The sequence below is a fragment of the Aedes albopictus genome, chromosome 2 (genome assembly GCF_035046485.1).
Source record: "Aedes albopictus strain Foshan chromosome 2, AalbF5, whole genome shotgun sequence".
Lineage (NCBI taxonomy): Eukaryota > Metazoa > Arthropoda > Insecta > Diptera > Culicidae > Aedes > Aedes albopictus.
This window is the reverse complement of record NC_085137.1, coordinates 19,116,304-19,135,035: the sequence shown is the minus strand read 5'-3', so window position 1 is coordinate 19,135,035 and position 18,732 is coordinate 19,116,304. Positions and strand designations below refer to the sequence as shown.

General features: G+C 40.7%; 1 protein-coding gene across 1 annotated transcript in view; it reads right to left on the bottom strand.

Annotated features, from left to right (window-relative positions):
• The window catches only part of LOC109429576 (protein rhomboid), a 102,228-nt gene extending 95,908 nt beyond the window's left edge, over nt 1-6,320 (bottom strand). Inside the window, exon 1 of the mRNA XM_029864071.2 lies at nt 6,266-6,320. The gene's annotated coding sequence lies outside the window, so the exon portion shown is untranslated. The remainder of the gene's footprint in view (nt 1-6,265) is intronic.
• Between the last annotated feature and the right edge of the window lie 12,412 nt (nt 6,321-18,732).

Sequence of the window (18,732 nt, the reverse complement as noted above, 5' to 3'; positions counted from 1 at the left end):
CTCTGAAACCCGCAGTATAATATTCTGAAACTTTCTGAATTAGGTAGACGTTCGGTCGGTGCAAACGGTTTAACTGCAGTGCTTTTTAACTGCAAGTCCGGTAAGTGCAACAAATTTGCAGTTATCGCACCGCTATCCGTCAAAACGGTGCGCCAAGTTAGCCCAAATGCGGTCGAATGAATTTTCCGTTCATTTAACGTCAATTGATGAATTGTTGACGCCTGTCTGACGTTTCAGTTATCGAATTTTATTCGCTAAGTGAAACGTAAACATGTTGCAGTTTTCGAACGTCTACTGTACCTACGAAATCTTGCTAAAGCCACCTCGAACGCCATGTCACGCACCTGAAACCCTCCGGAACCATCGAAAACGCCTCCGTGAGGCCTCTAAAACCCCCTGATTCGCCCTTAAGACCTCCTGAGACCCCATGCAGCACCCAGAGATCCCTGGAGCCCCCTTGTTACCTGCGCCTCATCGAGATGCAATACATCGGTGCCCCCACTTAGGCATACACCAGTGTGTGCCACACCCGGTTCCAGCAGGGGGATTAACGAAACGAGCCGAAAGTAAATATCAACACTGGTGAAATGATGAGTTGCAGAAATTAAAGACTTCCTTAGCGAATTAAGCTGCTAAAACAAACTGCTAACTATTAACTAGTACCTAACACTATACAATCTAGCCCTAAGAAAGTGAATTAACCCAAATTGAATTGCCCTTAGTCGTATGATTACCAGTGAATTCAAATAACTCCAATTTGTACTTTAGCGCATAGAAAAATAAGGTGAGTTCGAATGAGATCTGGCGAACATAATGTATGTCACATTCAAATCATTACTACGCTGCTAGGTGCATAGGAGCAGAAGGTAGCTTGATACCCTAACAAGCCTCGGATGCAAAGCAGCATTAGCCAAATCCGAGGTAAGAATACAGTTCAAGAGAAAGACCATAATTAGCATACATAGAAATACTCCAATGCCAATATAGATCCTTGACGACATTGAGAACCCCTAAAACGCCTCTGAGACCTCCAAGTACCCCCTGGTATCCTCTGAAATGTTCCTAGATCCCTCTGAAACATCCCTACGACTCACTGGAACTTCCTTGGAACCCCATCAGATCCCTTGAAGCGCTTTTGAGTTACCTAGAACCCTCCGAGACTCCCTGAAACGCCCCTGACCCCTTGAAGCCCCTTGATAGTATTACAATATAATTTTTGCAATGGTACAATATACTGATATATCCAAAACTTTATTCATCGGATCGTCTTTACTTTTGTTTTAGCTAACTTTTTTGTTAGCGAAAACTGTCATAAACTGTGTGGGTCTAAAGCGTAGGCGATAAAACAGTGCGATTATAGCAAAAAACGCGAGCCAAAAAAGCTAGATTTTTATAACAAAAAAGCCTTCCACGATACAGTAGCTCGCAAAAATTTCGCGACACATGCACCGAAACGGGCGCCATCTCAAAAACCATACACCTAGACTATCCGATGTAGAGCATTACTATACACGTACAAGAGAACATTACCTCTAATCCTTGAAAAAGGTAAAATATATTACCGAAACCGTCGGATGTAGAGACAATATCGATCTCGCTGCTCTGTTAGACTGCAAAGGCCGAGAACATCAAGTTTCCCAGATATTGCGATGTATTGTCGCGCTGTCAGCGTTCGGGCATTCGATGTTTTATCTTTGGGCATAAGCGAGGGTTCGAGGAAGTTAAATAAAATAGATGAAGTCATTCGTTTTGTGAACTCTGAAAACACCAGTTTAGTTATTCCTCCCAACCCGATATCACAGTATAAAACACAGATCTTCATCGTACATCAAGTTTTGCAGAAATGCCGGGAATATCCAAATCCCAACGCATTCTCTGTTCACCGACTTCAAAGCAACATAGGGAAACTTACGTATTTTCGGCGATTTAGTTCTCTTCGTCATGGTTTTATTTTGTAACCTGTTAAGGCCAAAGTAGGCCTCAAATCTTTCCCAACCAAGTTGAATTATACGACCAAGTTTCAGGAAATTTGGCCGGCAAAAACACACATGACGAATAGAACAAACATGCCGATAATACCAAAAGTCGCCCTAGGTCAGCATCAACCGCGTAAAACTATGAAAAATCGTGGACAAGAATGGCTTTCCTGGGATGCTTACCAGACCTTGCTGAAACTGTCGGGGTCAATTCTCGGTCTGTCCAATATTTTTACTATAACGAAAATACGCTTCTCTTGCTTGAGGATCTTCTCGCCTGCTGTATTCGTATGTACAGTGATAGACATTCGTTTAGCCGAGACCAAAAAATTTTCAAAAAAGTGTCAGGAAACTCACACAAAAGATTTTATGATAAAACTTTTTTATCGTAGTGATAGTATATCTAGAACTGTTTTATAAAAATGTGATACATCACATTTACATATAAAGACCGGTCCAGAAAGTATGGACGCAGTAAGAAAATACTGGCATTTCAAAACTATTGATGACAAGTTCTTTTTGAAAACTACATCCTGTTGGCCAACCTATTTTATCAGCATTTGTATAGAGGTTTTTGCGATTCCAACAATGTGTTTCAAAATACATGAACTTTGAGCGGAACATTATTGAAAAAATGTGCACAAATGATGTACAGAGTTTGAAAGATCACTTCGAAAATGAACAAAATATGGTGGAAGTAAGTGAGAACACCGTGCAATTAACAATCAACAACCACGGTGGGGATAACACGTTTAAGCATAGGCAAAAATTGGTTTGAAAAATTAAGATCCTGCTAACGCTCGTTTGGATAAACAAATAATGAAGTTGTTTGAGCACAACAAAAAACCTTCTAACTAACACAGAGCGGGGTATGACCAAAAAAGTTACCATTTTGAATTCCAATGTTAATCGTGACAAAGAACGTTTGGTTTTTCGATCCTTCAGTAACCAGAAACAACCAAAACGAAGCCCGAAACTAGAACTATTGATCAGGCCCAGCCAACTGAAGACTAGGTGCGTCCATACTTTCTGGGGCAGTCTTTACACTGAAACAAAAACAAAAGTAAAAACCCTTCAAATGTCATTTTTTGCCTAGACATTCGTTTAGCCGAGATGAATGAAAAATTGGTTTTCAATAGATTTTTTGCAATTTCGTGAGTATATTTCGAGGATATACCCCAAGGCATTTAGTTTGTAACGTGTTAGCAAGGTACTTGACTTTAACAGTTTATTTATTTGTGAGACTCAAAGAAATATTATAAAAAAAGTCCCGATAAGGAAAAGCGATGATAAACAAATTAATTTAAGAAAAAATATTTCTGTAAACACTCAAACGTAAACTAGATTAGCAGTTTTGAAAATATGGCACCGAATAATTGTGAGAAATGTTCAAATTATTGCATAAAATGTCATAAAAAATAAGTATATTAAAAATGGGATTGATAAAATCTAAAATAAATAGTTCTGCGTTGAAAAAATGACGTGCCCTAATGCCTGTGGAGTATGCCTGTTTGATACTAGCATTACTAAATAAGTTAGAAGACTGCTAAGTGAAAGAACTGCAAGAACTGTCAGAATTTTTGTACCTTGTGTATTTAAAAGCAGATGTTCATACAAAAATGCATTACATGGTCAAAACATCGGCTTATTTCATTCAATCTGAAGAAATGTATTATAAATGAGTCTAAGATTTGAACCACATTCATTTTTTACATGATTTATCTGAAAAGAACGTCTAAATTATGAAAGAAGTAGTTCATGCTAGAAATTTGAATACATTCAGTGCCATTTCTCGAAATGTAAGCCGTCCAATGTATGTTATTCCAGCCAAAATACAGTCTACAAGATATTGTGAGCTATTAGGGGCTGTCCATAAACCACGTGGTCAAGAGGGGGGGGGGGAGGGTTCGGCCAATGACCATTTTGTATGGACACAAAAAAAATTTTGTATGGACCAATGACCACGCGGGGGGGGTTGAAAAGTCCCAAAAAAATGACCACGTGGTTTATGGACAGCCCCTTAGAAGACGTAATAGTAGTTAACGCTGTGATTTATGCAAGTGAAACCATCATATTTCATCAAAACAATTCTTAAATACGTGATTTTTTGGTGGTTTGTGTTATTTTTTTCTGTTAAAACCATTGTTTTTCGTAAATTTTCAACCTGCACTCGTCATGAAACTTTCATTTGATTCATTTGAAACACTTCCGATAAAAATAACTACATCAAATCTCAATTTGGAAACATTCACAATATTATGACATATTTATATGAGATGCATGTAAAATTAATATGGCAACACTTCCATAAACGATCTAATCCATGATGTACAAGTCGATCTGTAATGAGGGTCACCAGACAAAATCATTTTGTTGGATATTTTTCGAAATTTGTTAGTTTTATATTATGGAATTCCAAAAATTGTACAATTCGGCTAAATGTCTAGGCAAAAAATGACATTTGAAGGGTTTCTACCCTCGTTTTTGTTTCAGTGTATATGTCAGTGTGATGGTTCACATTTTTATAAAACAGTTCTAGATATGCTATCACTACCGTCGTTGGGGGTGAGAATGGGTCAAAAAAGGATACTCAAAGATTGTTTGTTAAATAACAAATGCAGTTGAAGTCGGAATAACTTTTCATTTGGTATGTATACTCTTCTATATGGTAATGATAGTTTAGCAAGAAAGTATCCCATTATTTGAATTGTCTACTAAACTACAAATGATTGAAAATTGACCCAATCTCACCCCTTAGAGGGGGTGAGAATGGGTCAAAGTATTCCAAGTCGCCTATCTAAGAATACAAGTTAATTTTATTGATCATATCTAGTAAACCTACTTAAAATACAATGTAATCATGACGAATAAAAACTTAAGTAATTTTAAAAGATGATTAATCCACCTAAAAGGGCTAATACAATCGAAAAAATGGTTGAAATTTGATAAAATAAAGTTTGTATGTTGTATCGCCATTTTTAGTTACCATAATCATCCTGATTTTAAGTTTCAACCTCCATGAGAGGCGGGGATTACAATAAGGGAGAGGCGCATTGAAAGATTTATTGAAAAAAAACATGATTTTTTTCGTCGTTCGTTCGTCTTCCGATATTTTGTCATGTTACCGGTTTTATGGCCCCAGTATTTCCTGAAGGCCACTACCGTCTGGTAATTTCACGATATTTCCTTAAAATTTAAAAAATGAGTGAAGAAGAAAAATGCTATCAAGTCTATTTTGTGAGCTTACGATATTGCAGTACACTAAAGATTAGCTGATGACCAGAGGAGCTGTCCAAACGCATGGGTTTATTGTTATAAATGATTTTAGGCACTAAACGTATGAACTCCCTCGTTTGACACTTCCTCGACATATTTTCGAAAAAATCGTGCTTTTATGGAGATACGGTAGACATGGCATCACTCTAACGTCAAATGGGGACTGGATAACAAGTTGAATTTTTAGTTAAGCTTATGTGCACTCGATAACTTGCTTGATCCAATCTCACCCCCATTCTTAATATTTAGACATAGGGTCGAAAATATTGAATTTTTGAATAAAAAGTGCATTGACAGCCCGCTTTTTACGTAGCTTCAACCAGGTAATACCTACAGCTAACCACTTTTAAGATAATTTATGGTTGGGTACTTGTGTGAAACATTACGAAAGAGAATTTTTTTCAGAGTGATTTACTAGTAGATTTATTATATAACTTTAGCCACAAATTTAACAAAAAACTATTATTGCTAAACATCATATTCTGCGTCACGACGTGTAAAAACATCTCCTCTTTGAAATAATATAAAGTTTTCAATATAAATTAGCGATAGTTGATGAGCTATTTCAAATTTTATGTTTTTCCGTTTTGACCCCCAGACCCATTGTCACCCCCATCGACGGTACGATAAAAAAGTTTTATCATAAAATCTTTTGTATGAGTTTCCTGACACCTTTTTGATTTTTTTTTGCCTCGGCTAAACGAATGTCTATCACTGTATCATACGAATGCAAAATAGTCAATGAACAAAAAATACCCCCCCACACTTAATAACTGCAGAAGTCTCGTAAAACGTTAAGCTGAATACCTTTATGTTTTCCAGTAGTGGCTACATCCCAAGTAGAAAAAGTATAAGTGTGAAAGCACCATCCTGTACCAAGATGAAAGTGAGTTCCTGTACTTTGCATCACGTCGAGACCAACGCAGGGAGAGATTCCCGCTGGTTTCCCATCACTGTTCACTAATTTGGATACGGAAGGTAAAACAACATCGTAACGCACTAAATAAACTAACCGTTCACGTTTTCCATTTCGTAGTCATCTCGCCGGGAGTGGATACCAGAAGATGCTCGCATTTGCTTTGTAGACAGGCACACCCTGATAAAAAGTATCATCAAAATACGATAAAATTTATTGTTACAACACCATTTTTTCGAAAAATATTCACCATTAAACGTATTGTAATTTACACGGCACACTCACCATCACCCCTATTGTTCTATACCATTCGGCGAATGGTAAATGGCACTTTTACATTAAAAAATGGTGGTCGTTATGTATCTTAACCATAAAATTTTGAGAAAATTTTCATACACTTTTTCGCGAAAAACAATAGAATGTATTGTGTTTTTATGAGACATTTTTAGGGCAATTTTCAAAAGAAAACAATATATCTTAATGTTTTTTCATTGTTCTTACAATACAAATACAATTAATTGAATGGCGTCAAATGAATCGTTGTCACAATAAAAATACAATATGTTGTTATTTGTAAGCAGTTTTCGCTTTTGAAAATCCATAGAGTTTATATTTCCCGCTAACATTTATATCCAGCATTTACGAGCACTAACGGCCGCCAGAATAATATGCACATTTTATGATAAGAATCAAACACTCTGATGTCTATCTGGTATGTATTGCTTGGCAGCTGTTGATAAGATCTATCTTCAATCTTTTCAAATAACTGCCAAATATCACAAGTCAAACCTCAGGTCGTATGATCCATACCATAAATCGTTCACAATTGTTACGAATTGTTTTTAAGTGTAATTGAGAAATAAACTCTTTTTTAATAAAAAGTCCATGAGAACTTTGCAGGCACTTTTGAAACTATATAAAAACAACTTAAATTAATTTTTACTGTTAGTAACTTTAAATTATTATAGAACTATTGAAAAACAATCGAATCAATTAGTCACTAATAAAGCTAATGTTCACTTATTGTACGAACTATATGGGCTTGATTTCTATTGTAAAATGTAACAATATATCTACTATGTGTTTTATTGTGAACAATAAAACCAGTCATATGTTAATAATATTTACCATGTAATGAATGGTAATTTTTTATCCGGGCATTAACCGTATTTCCTCCCGCACGCGTTGATGGTTCCTCGGAAATCACATTTGCATGACGCATCCGGGGAGCAAATCGCTGAGAAACATCATTGCACACACCACTGCAAAAACATCAAAGCGCGAACTGGAAGCGGTACAAATTACAAAATGTGAATCCGAATACCGACGAGGCAAGCCTTCTCCGTTGGAAGCGCAAACGGAAACTGGCACCCGTTCGACCGTGGTTCCTTTATCAGCAAGAGAAGTGCGTATCTGCCAATCTTCGAGGCGTGTGGCCGTGCATGCGTGGTAGCTAGGTACGTTGCATGGCTGCTAGCTGCTGGGGCTGTGGGACACGCGCGCGGCGAGGTAAAAGATGAATGAATTTTTACGCTGATCTAGTACTGCGCGAATTGCAGGACATCCACATCCATCCAGATCGCTTCTCGTTCGCGGGTGCGCGCGGCAGCGGGGTTTGCTATGACGGTTGCCATGACGATTCACACACCTCTTTTACTACGAGTAGAGCGTGCCACACCGTCGCGTCGTCAGTTGTATGGTTGGCAGAGAATGGAGTAGGGGATTCTGGGGTAATACGCACCACTTAAGGAAGATGCGTCCAAATGCATATAAAAAGGCAATAATTTATTGGTTTAATGCATGCATTCATTGCATATGCTTTCATTCTAAGAGAAACCAAACAAAATTTCAGCCTTAATACAGTTCAGCTCTTGAAAATAACGTTTTTTGTAAAGACTAACATTACGGCTTCGTATGTTCATGCGGGGCAGTATGCACCCTTGCTCGGGGTAAAATGCACTACAACAATGGGGCAGGATGCACTCAAACAAAGGGGCAAGACGCACCACAACATTGAGGCAAGATGCACCGGCGAGTATAGAAATCTTTTTACTTCTTAGACAAAATGCATGTTTTATAAGGTTTTAAGACAAACAATAGCTCAATTTAGTTTGCGATTACTTACAGAGCACTCATAGATATTATTACAGCTTGTTTTCTATAGGTGCCTTTTGCCCCAACCAATGGAGTGCATATTGCCCCAATCAATAGCAAAAAATAAAATAGTTTAGAACATATAATTTAAGTAGATTACTGTTTAAGTTATTTTTTCTCTGCTTAGCATCGCCCTCAATGAACTGAATAAACACAACAGCATTAGATGTTTGGTCGGTTTTCACCATCAAATCATTCGACAAACGATCGGGAAAATTACATCAGAATCGTGCTTTTCAATTTTATTCATTTTTCTCACTAATTACGTAACGCAGATATGTAAAATTTTCCAGATGCTCATTTATTAAGACGTTCTATTAGACTGATAAGGTTTCAAAGCTCTAAAACCGATAATCCCTGAAAAACAAAGGGGGTGCGTTTTGCCTCGACAGTGCGTATTACCCCAGATGCCAGAATGCTGTTCGTCGTTGCAAACGCGAGTTTTTTGAGTGTCTGCTTTTTGCTGAGCAAATTTTATGACATTTATCTCGGAGCACTGGAACAGGGGGATTGCATTTAAATATTTTCGCATGATACCGTATGGATGATTTTATTGAAGGGTGTAGAGGTTGAAGCAAAGTGCCTACCTTGTTGGCTACAGTGTAACTTTGCTCCAACGCAGAGCGTACTGTAGAGCACCATCTTCGTCGGTCTTGGGCAATGTTCCTCCAGTTTCCCTGAACGTGTAGGGATCATATCTTCTTCAACCGCGTGCAGCCAGCGAGTTCGCTGCCGCCCACGAAGTCGCCTACCTCTACCGGGTTCTCTGCTGAATATTGTTTTCGCTATTCTTTCTTCCGACATTCACGCGCACTACGTGTCCAGCCCACTTAAGTCTGCCGTATTTTATACGCTTCTCAATATTCGCATCTTCGTACACTTGGTACAACTCGTGATTCATGCGTCTGCGCCACACTCCATTTTCTTGTTTCCCACCGAGAATTGTCCGCAGCTATTTGCGCTCAAAAACTCCAAAAGCTTTTCGGTCTACATCCTTTAACGTCCACGCTTCGTGACCGTAGAGGGCAACCGGAAGAATCAGCGTCTTATACAGAGCAAATTTTGTTTGCGTTTGCAAGTTACGGGACCTAAGCAGGCTACGCAATCCGTAATAGGCCCTATTCGCAGCTGCAATACGCCTTTTCACTTCACGGGAAACGTCATTGTCACATGTCACAAGTGTTCCAAGGTAAACAAATTCTTCAACAACTTCAAACACATCCCCATAAATCACTACCTGCCTCAGCACTAACACCACTAGGCCTGCTTCTGTCTCTACCCGCTATCATGTACTTCGTCTTGGTAGAGTTAATCGTCAAGCCTATCCTCGCTGTCTCTCTCTTCAGAGGAGCATAAGCTTCCTCCACTGCCCTACGATCGATGCCGATGAGATCAATATCGTCCGCATAACCGAGGAGCATGTGCGACCGTGTGATGATAGAGCCATTCTTCTGCACGCCTGACCTCCTAATCGCTCCTTCGAGTGCAATGTTGAACAATAAATTTGAAAGAGCATCCCCCTGCTTCAATCCATCCAAGGTCACAAACGACGTAGACACTTCGTCCGCGATCCGAATACTTGATTTTGATCCATCCAGCGTTTCGCGTATCAGCCCAAAAACTTTCGCCGGAAAACCTTGTTCTGACATTATCTGCCAAAGCTCATTTATTTTCACTGAATCGTACGCTGCTTTAAAATCAATGAACAGATGGTGAGTCTGCAAGTTATATTGCCGAAATTTATCTAGGATCATCCGCAGGATAAACATTTGATTCGTCGTTGATCGGCCCTCACGAAAACCAGCCTGGTATTCGCCGACGAAGGACTCCTCGAGAGGTCACAGTCTGTTGAACAGGACACGCGACAGTATTTTATACGCCTAATTTAAAAGGGTAATCTCTCTGTAACTGGCACATTCCAGTCTCTGTGCCCTTTCTTGTAGATTGGGCATATGAGGCCATCCAACCAACTGGTGGACAATTCTTCATCCTCCCAAATCTTTATAATAATCTGGTGGATTGATTGATGTAGCTGCTAGCTTCCGTGCGTAAGAAGTTCGACCGGGATCTCGTCCTGACCAGCAGCCTTGCTGTTTTTCAGCTCCTTCAGGGCCTTTTTAATCTCATCCAGTTTTGGTGGTTCCACTGCTTGACCGTCATCAATTATGTTAATCCTGTACCTGGGTGCTCGTTCGCTGCTACCATTCAACAAATCTTCAAAGTGCTCCTTCCACCTGGCTGCCACCATTGTTTTGTCTGTCAGCAAACTTCCTTCCCGGTCATTGCACATGGCGGGCACTGGCGCAGTCTTGTCCTGCGCGCCACTAACGGTTACATAAAACCTCCGCATATCGTTCCTGTCCATACTTTCCTGCGCTTCAGCAACAACACTCTCTTCGTGTTGCCGTTTTTTCTGTGGTGGAATCGTTTCTCTTCTGCTCTTGCCACCCTGTACCGCTCCCTGTTCTGCCGGGTATCGGCCACTAGCATTCGACTTCCGGTGGCAATCTTTTCGTTCGTTACTCGTTGGCAGTCCTCGCCAAACCAATCATTACGTTGGCGTCGCTGAGCGGTACCTATCACCTCTTGCGCTGTTGTTGTCACTGCTTCGTGGATAACTCCCCATAAGCTGTTGACATCTCCAGATCCGTTGGTCTCTCCTATCCTCTCGTCTAGCTTCTGATGCTACTGTGCAGCAACCCTTCCGGCTGACAAGCGCTGGATATTGAAACGCATCGTCCTGTTGTTTCTTGAACTCGTGACACTGGATAATCGCGCTCGAATTTTTGCGGCTACAAGATAATGATCCGAGGGCCTCTGTAGGACCTCACATCTATGACGTCCGAAAAATGGTCTATCTGGGAGCAAGTGTCACCACTCGGGTGTCGCCAGGTGTGTTTTCGGATATTCTTACGCGCGAAGTAGGTACTGCTGATTGCCATCCATCTAGCAGCAGCGAATGTCTTAAGGCGCAGCCCATTATGTTGTTTGAAGGAGCCACTGACCGGGATACTTTGCTGCTAATTGGGGACTATAATTTGTCTAACATTCATTGGCAGTTTGATGATGATCTTTGCTGTTACCTCCCATTATTGCCAGACTTGAACGATATTGGGGAGTCAATTGTTCAAGCAAAAGCTCTGTGTGTTACTTCAGCTATATCTGACCATGGATTGTGTCAAATAAATGGTATCAAAAATTCCAACAACAAGATTCTGGACCTGGCATTCGTTAGCAACATGGAGTGTTGGGATATTCTTGAACCTGTTACCCCAATGATGCCGGTTGATTCCCACCACCCTCCGTTGCTTTTGAATTATATGAGCTGCGTTCGTACCCTAGATATGTTGGACCTGGAAAGCGCTTTCGATTTCCGTTCATGCAACTTCAACAGCGTGAATGAAGCGTTGAACGACATCGATTGGAGTCGTCTGCAAATCACACAGTCAGTGGACGAAGCGGTGGAAGTATTTTATAACGCGGTTAACTCTACAATTGAATCTCACGTTCGACGAAGACGGGTTCCCGTGACGAAAAAAGTGCCATGGTGGAATGGCGAACTCTCATCAATGAAGAATCGTTTGAGGAAGGCACGTAAAAAGTACAACCGTTCTCCCTCGGAGGAATCGAGGATATGGCTCCGTACATGTGAATCCGACATATTTCTGGAGTTATGTGCGTAGTAGGAGAGGAACCAATGGTTTGCCAATCAACTTAACCTTCGGAGAGAGAACTTCAAAAAACAGCCAAGAAGCAGTAGATTTGTGTGCTGATTTTTTCAAATCAACTTTCGCCAATCATGACGCCCCAACTTCTGATGATCATCTAAGATTTGTTAACTCATTCGATCGTAACATACCGCTTATTGAAGTGTCGGCACATGACGTTGATGAAGCCTTATCGAAGGTAAATGAGCAAAAAGGACCTGGCCCCGACGGGCTACCTCCTATATTCTGGAAAAATTGCAGGCATGCCTTAGCATTACCCGTTAGCATATTATTTAATATGTCTTTATCTACAGCGTGCTTCCCATCAGCGTGGAAAAGTGCATATATGGTTCCAATCCATAAAAGTGGTAGTGCAAGTAATGTGGAAAATTACAGAGGAATCTCGATTCTGAATTGCCTTGCCAAGGTGCTCGAGTGCTTTGTGTACGATGCAATCAAATCATCGACCACTCACATTATCTCAGAATGTCAACACGGCTTCGTAAGCAAAAGATCAACGGTATCCAATATGATGGTTTACATCCCTTTCGTCAGCCAAGCACTGGGAGAACGTAGAAAAGTCGATACAATCTATGTTGACTTTGCGAAGGCGTTTGATACCTTGTCACACGATGTTATCACCAGCAAGATGAATCACCTTGGATTCCCTACATGGCTATGCTCCTGGATAAATTCATACCTTATCGACCGGAAAGCGTTTGTCAAGTGTGGCCCTGTTTCGTCTTCTACATTTTCAATAACTTCAGGGGTGCCACAAGGAAGCCATTTAGGTCCTTTGCTGTTTACTTTGACCATCAATGATATTTGTTTAGCTATTGATTCAGAAAAAACTATGTTTGCAGATGATCTAAAATTTTATAGAATAATTAAGTCAAATTCTGATAGTGAAGCTCTGCAAAATGACCTGAATTCACTCGCTGAATGGTGTGTAGCTAACAAAATGCAAATCAATGTGAAAAAAACTAAGGTACTATCGTTATACCGTGGTGAAGTCGGTGTCATTCACCAATATAGCTTAGGAATTGTTGATAGAGCTCTAACCTTTAAGGAACATCTTTCGGTAACAGTTTCCAAAGGCTTAACAACACTTGGATTCCTTATTAGGAATAGTAAGGATTTTGACGATGTTTATGTACTCAAGACAATCTATTGTTCACTAGTTAGAAGCATATTAGAATATGGCATTCAAATCTGGGCTCCTCGACAAATAGGCGAAATCAGATTACTGGAAAGCGTTCAAAGAAAATTCATTAGGTATGCATTGCGATCTCTTCCGTGGAACGACCCTATTCGCTTACCACCTTATGCAAGCAGGTGTAAGTTGATTAACCTAGAAATCTTAAGTGATAGAAGCGAAATGCTACGTAAAATGTTTGTGTTTGATGTTCTGCAAGGTAATATAGAATATAGTTCCCTCGTGGCAGCATTACCTCTTCATGCTCCGTCAAGGATATTGAGGGAGTATGAATTTCTAAGAATACCAAATGATGGCCATAGGAGTTTTTTTAATCCGCTTGTAGAGTGTTGCCGTCTATTTAATTCTGCTTATGATATGTTTGATTTTAGTATTAGTAAAATTATGTTTAAGAATAGGCTAAGGAACAACATTCAGTCTGTGCGATAGGAATATCTTAGACGTTGGCGAATAAATAAATAAAAAAATAAATTATCGTTGGTAACAGAATGGAGGTATTCTGGCAGCACTATTGGAACGTCGATAACACCTAAGCCAATAAAAGGCTTTCCGTTCCAATGACAGGCCGAAAGAAACTTTCTCTGCCAATCTGCGCATTTGCATCTCTGATGACTATTTTGACATCTTGTTTTGGGCACTCTCCGTAGGCCAAGGCTCTCATAGAACTCATCCTTCATGTCATCGGGTTTGTCGTTCGTTGGCGCATAGATGCTGTAGTTGAAGAATTTGCCCTTCATCCTCAACACACAGATTCAATCGCTTATCGGCTTCCACAGAATAACTCGCTTCATCTGCTTCCCGATCACTATAAAGCCAACTCCGCGTTCTGCCTTATCGCCGCCGCTGTAGTAGATGTGGTACTTGAATGAAGTGTTGGCGATGGGATCCACCGTTCGGAATCCAGCGTATCTCCTGGATAGCAGCCACATTAACGCCGACATTCTGCAGTTCACGAGCCAGGAGCCCAACACGTGCGGGTTCATTCAAAGTTCTCACGTTCCAAGTTCCGACTTTCCAATCGTTGTCCTTTCTTCGTTTCCGGGTCTGCTGCCGTTGAATCAATCCATTTCCTTTACTATTGCTTTTCTGGGTGTTTGAAGGTTTTCAGCAGACTACCTTACCGGGGCCGCGCTGCCCACATTGCGTTGAAGGGGCTGCCTTCTTAGGTATAGCTGACGCAATACAGCATTTCATACTCAGCCGCTGGATGCCAGAACAGACGCTGTTTGAGCCGCACCTCCTTGGTAAACAGACGCTTGAGACGTACCTTCTCAATCTAGCTGAAGTCAGAAGGACAACAGTGCCCATGCTGCACTACTAGCTAAGCACACCACTCTTAGCTAGCTGGCGATCTTTGTCATCGCTTGACCTGTGGAAGCATGAGGTAGGAACATGTGAGGACCAGAGCTGTGTTGGACACTCTCCTTTTCGATTCACAGTTTTGCAGTCGCCAGTACGCCGATGGTCTTTAATTTCTAGGTCAATTTTTGGATTCTGCGATAGAATTTAGCTTGAAAATGGCTTTTCCAGTCTTGACAAAACTCTAATACAGCTATTTAATCTTGTCCGACGTTTCGGTAACATTTAGAACCTTCCTCAGGGACTCAATTATTGCCGATTTTTCGTTCAGTGTTGTTTTATCGAAAAAGGATTGTCGGACGGATTCCCGCGCAGCAGTTACACCACCTTACGCTTGATCGATCACCATTGTTTTAGCAATTGCTTTAGCAATGGTGATCCATCAAGCGCAAGGTGTCAAGTTTCAGAGCGGTAAAATTCCGGAAGGGTTTTTGGCCCCCGGCGCACTTCGATGGGCACTTGCTGTGTCGTGGGATATTGCACATACATTTCAGGTGGTAGTATGTTGTACCAAGGCCGTGGTACAGGTAGTCGGACCGTTTGATTCGGCAAGAATTCTACTAAGCGACCAATTCCTTAATTACTCGTAGCTTGGTCTAGTTAAAAAATCCCTTTGCGAAATGCACAAAGTGATTCCTCTCGTTCGCCGTAGTCATCGTTCTGCTTATTCTTCAGCCATTTGCCGAAGATCTTCCAAATCCTCCAGAGGTTGTCCACCAATCGCCGTAGAATAGGGTCAGCCCGATGGCTTGCCGTGCGTGTAGAATATCATCAGCGAAACCAAGCAGCTGAACGGACTTCGAAAGACAGCAGTCGAAGACGTCGGCCTTCTGTCCTAAAGCCATCCCCACTCTCCTTATTACACCCTCAAAAAAGCAAAGCAATATTAAACAGCAAGCACGAAAGACCATCACCTTGCAGTAAATCTCTGTGAGATTCAAAGGGACTCGAGAGTGTCCCTGATACTCGAACTACGCACATCACTCGATCCATCGTCGCCTTGATCAACCGTATCAGTTTATCCGGGAATCCGTATTCGTGCATAATCTGCCATAGCTGTTCTCGATCGATTGTATCATACGCCGATTTGAAATCGATGAATAAGTGATGTGTGGGCACGTTGTATTCGCGGCATTTCTGCAACACCTGGCGGATGGCGAACATCTGATCCGTTGTAGCGTGTTCATGAATCCAGCCTGATATTGCTCCACGAACTCTCTTGCAATCGGTGATAGACGGCGGCATAAAATTTGAGAGAGTATCTTGTTGGCAGCTCTCGTGATTGCGCGGTAGTTCCCGCAATTCAATCTGTCGCCCTTTTTGTAGATGGGACACACGATACCTTCCATACAATACTTCCTCCTTGACTGAACCATACACCCCATAAATACTTCGAATGTATATATGATTGCAAGATAGCTTCATGCTTACATTCCTAAAACGTTAGGATTTCCGATTAAATTCCAAAGCATACACCGAAAAGGGGGAAAATTCTTTGATTGATCGACCCCTTCCATTTCCCACCATAACACTACCACCCTAATCAATTTATATTCTAGTTTCAACCCTATGACGACGACGCCAAGGATTTCAGATGCTAACAAAACTTTTCCTTCGGTAGTCATTGCACCCATTGAACAACGGCATGCTGTTGATAACAATGGATAAGCAAACAGCGTATCGCCTGCTGTGGTGTTATTGTTTCGCAGGTTTTCCCGGCAGAAGTCTGTGGGTAGAGTGACCAAAATTTGCAAGGAATGTTGAAATTCAACGTTCGATGCTTGGATACCCTAAGGGGCATCAAACGCACATGCGACAACACGGTTAAAATTTACGAGAACGGCATACGTTGAATATTTCCCTACGAGGTACGTAAATTACAAATGACTGCCACGTTGTTTTGGATCGTATACATATATGAATAGAGTGCATCATTAGAGTGGACCTGCTTGTAGAATATAAGTACATAATCCTGAAATTTCGACACTGGTATGGATATTCTTGGAAAAAAAATACTGTTGTGGTGCACGAGAAGGATTTTCACCGGTAAGTCAGTAGGGTCGAGTAAGAAATCCATTGGGGCTCGTTAGCCTAGGCTACGGATAGCCAATTCGGAGAAGACCGGCTCGATTCCTGTTCCGATCGGGAACTCTTCTCCACTTCCCGGGTCACAGGTACTATTGTAACAAAGAACACTAAGTTGAAGTGAGGCAGACCAAGTCCCAGTGAGGACGAAGGGCCATAAAGAAGAAGAATAATAACAAGAAGAAGTAGGGGAACGTCCATAAATTACGTCACGCAAAAATTGCCCATTTTCAACCCCACCCCCCCCCCCCCTTCCTATGTCCCACATTTTGTATGAGACCTCTGAAATGTTTGTATGGGTCGTCACACTTTGCTGAACCCCCCTAGGTACATTTGCATGAAAAGTTTGCGGTGATCCAAAATTCTCCCTGTTTTGGTCCACCCTAGATAGGTACACCACACTCATCGGTTTGCGTCGTCGACCTAGTCTAGTCGACGGTCGCTCGCCCCTGGGGGGGGGGGTCTGCACTGAAAAATTTCAAAAATTAGGGGACGACAGACATTCTTGCCCTGCCTGGCTGTTGTATGTAATTGAGTTAGATAAATTACTCTGGAACGGTTCACGGTGTGCTCAGACACGATTATTATCGCACTTTAATGAACCTAAAATATTTTTTCGTTCTAAGTTAGCCTTAGCCGTATAGAAAAAGATTCTGAAGGTTAAAAAATCTTTCATCGGAGAAAATCAAAATAAATTCGATATTAGTATTTTACCACTTTTCTCATTATGCAAATCTGATGAACCTAAACTCCGCTATAAAAAGTTCCATTTCTAATAATAAATTTGAAACCATTTAGAGAAAATGACTGTAACAGTCTTTAAAACGAGTTTAAATTTGTTTGGCGTTTGTTTCATGTGTCCAGCCCACTACAGTCTGCTGAAAGTCAAAAATCATAAAAGTCTACGTTCCTTCCATATGTCTGATATATAGATATTTGTAATGGAGGTAAACAAATGCTTCCCATTTGAGGTGCTTCCTCATACATCCACAAAGCATAGCATTTGTAGCACATACTCTCCATGTGCTAATTTGTCTGAAATGGCGGGTATTAGTTGCACATACTTTGCATGTCAAACCACATCCACATGGATATTTGTTAAAAACTATGAGTCAACTTTACTGAGCGTGCGTGACGTATTTGTAAAAGTTCTGCCTCTGAACTGTTGAGGACGTTTGTCCATACAAAATCTTAAAAAATTTAAAGACTGCCGATCTTGTTCAGTGAACAGTCTCACCGAAGTTATCTCTTTGTAAATTATAAAATTATACCTTTAGGGTTCAGTGAAGAACACACAGTGGATTGTAGAGAATTTTCCATATGACTAAAAATTTATACAGAATAGAGTAGTGCGTAGAGCGAGAATCTAACCCACAATTTGAGGCTTACGAGGCATCTAAACGACTAACGCTGCTAATCACACAGCCACGAAAGATGCTGCGATTGTGAAATAATAAACCCTCCTTTGGCATTAGAGTCATTTTTTACCCAAACCGTACACTACAAATATAATAAGAACTCTTATATAAATAGTGCTCTGATTTTGCAGGGCTCGATGTTTCATTAACAAGTGAAAAGTCATCCAATGAATGCATTGGTTCGCATGTTGAACACATAGGGCCGATTTTTTCAGCTTGGCTTAAGCGTTAAACCAGGTTTAAATATATAGGTAAGCCTGGTTTACCTGTTAATCCGAGGTGAAGAAATCAGTCAATAGAGAATAGCTTTTAATTACTCTTTCGGCACACGCCCTTGACACACATACTTTAAGGTAAGCTTGCATATAAAATCCTTTTTTTTACAGTGAAATCAATCAATGTTTGATCAATTTTAATTGCTAAAGTTATAACTATACTTATTGTAAGTACAGTGCAGTGGGTTTTCGGATTTATGACTAGTCGTTTTATTGGCTTTTTATTTCGTTTCTATCACGCTCCGCAAGGACAAGTGACATTTCTGCTCATACTGAATCTGTTGTCAAACTTACTTCGCAAAAAAAGGTAGAATTTTACTTGGGAAAAAGAAACCTTATTTTATGCAGTC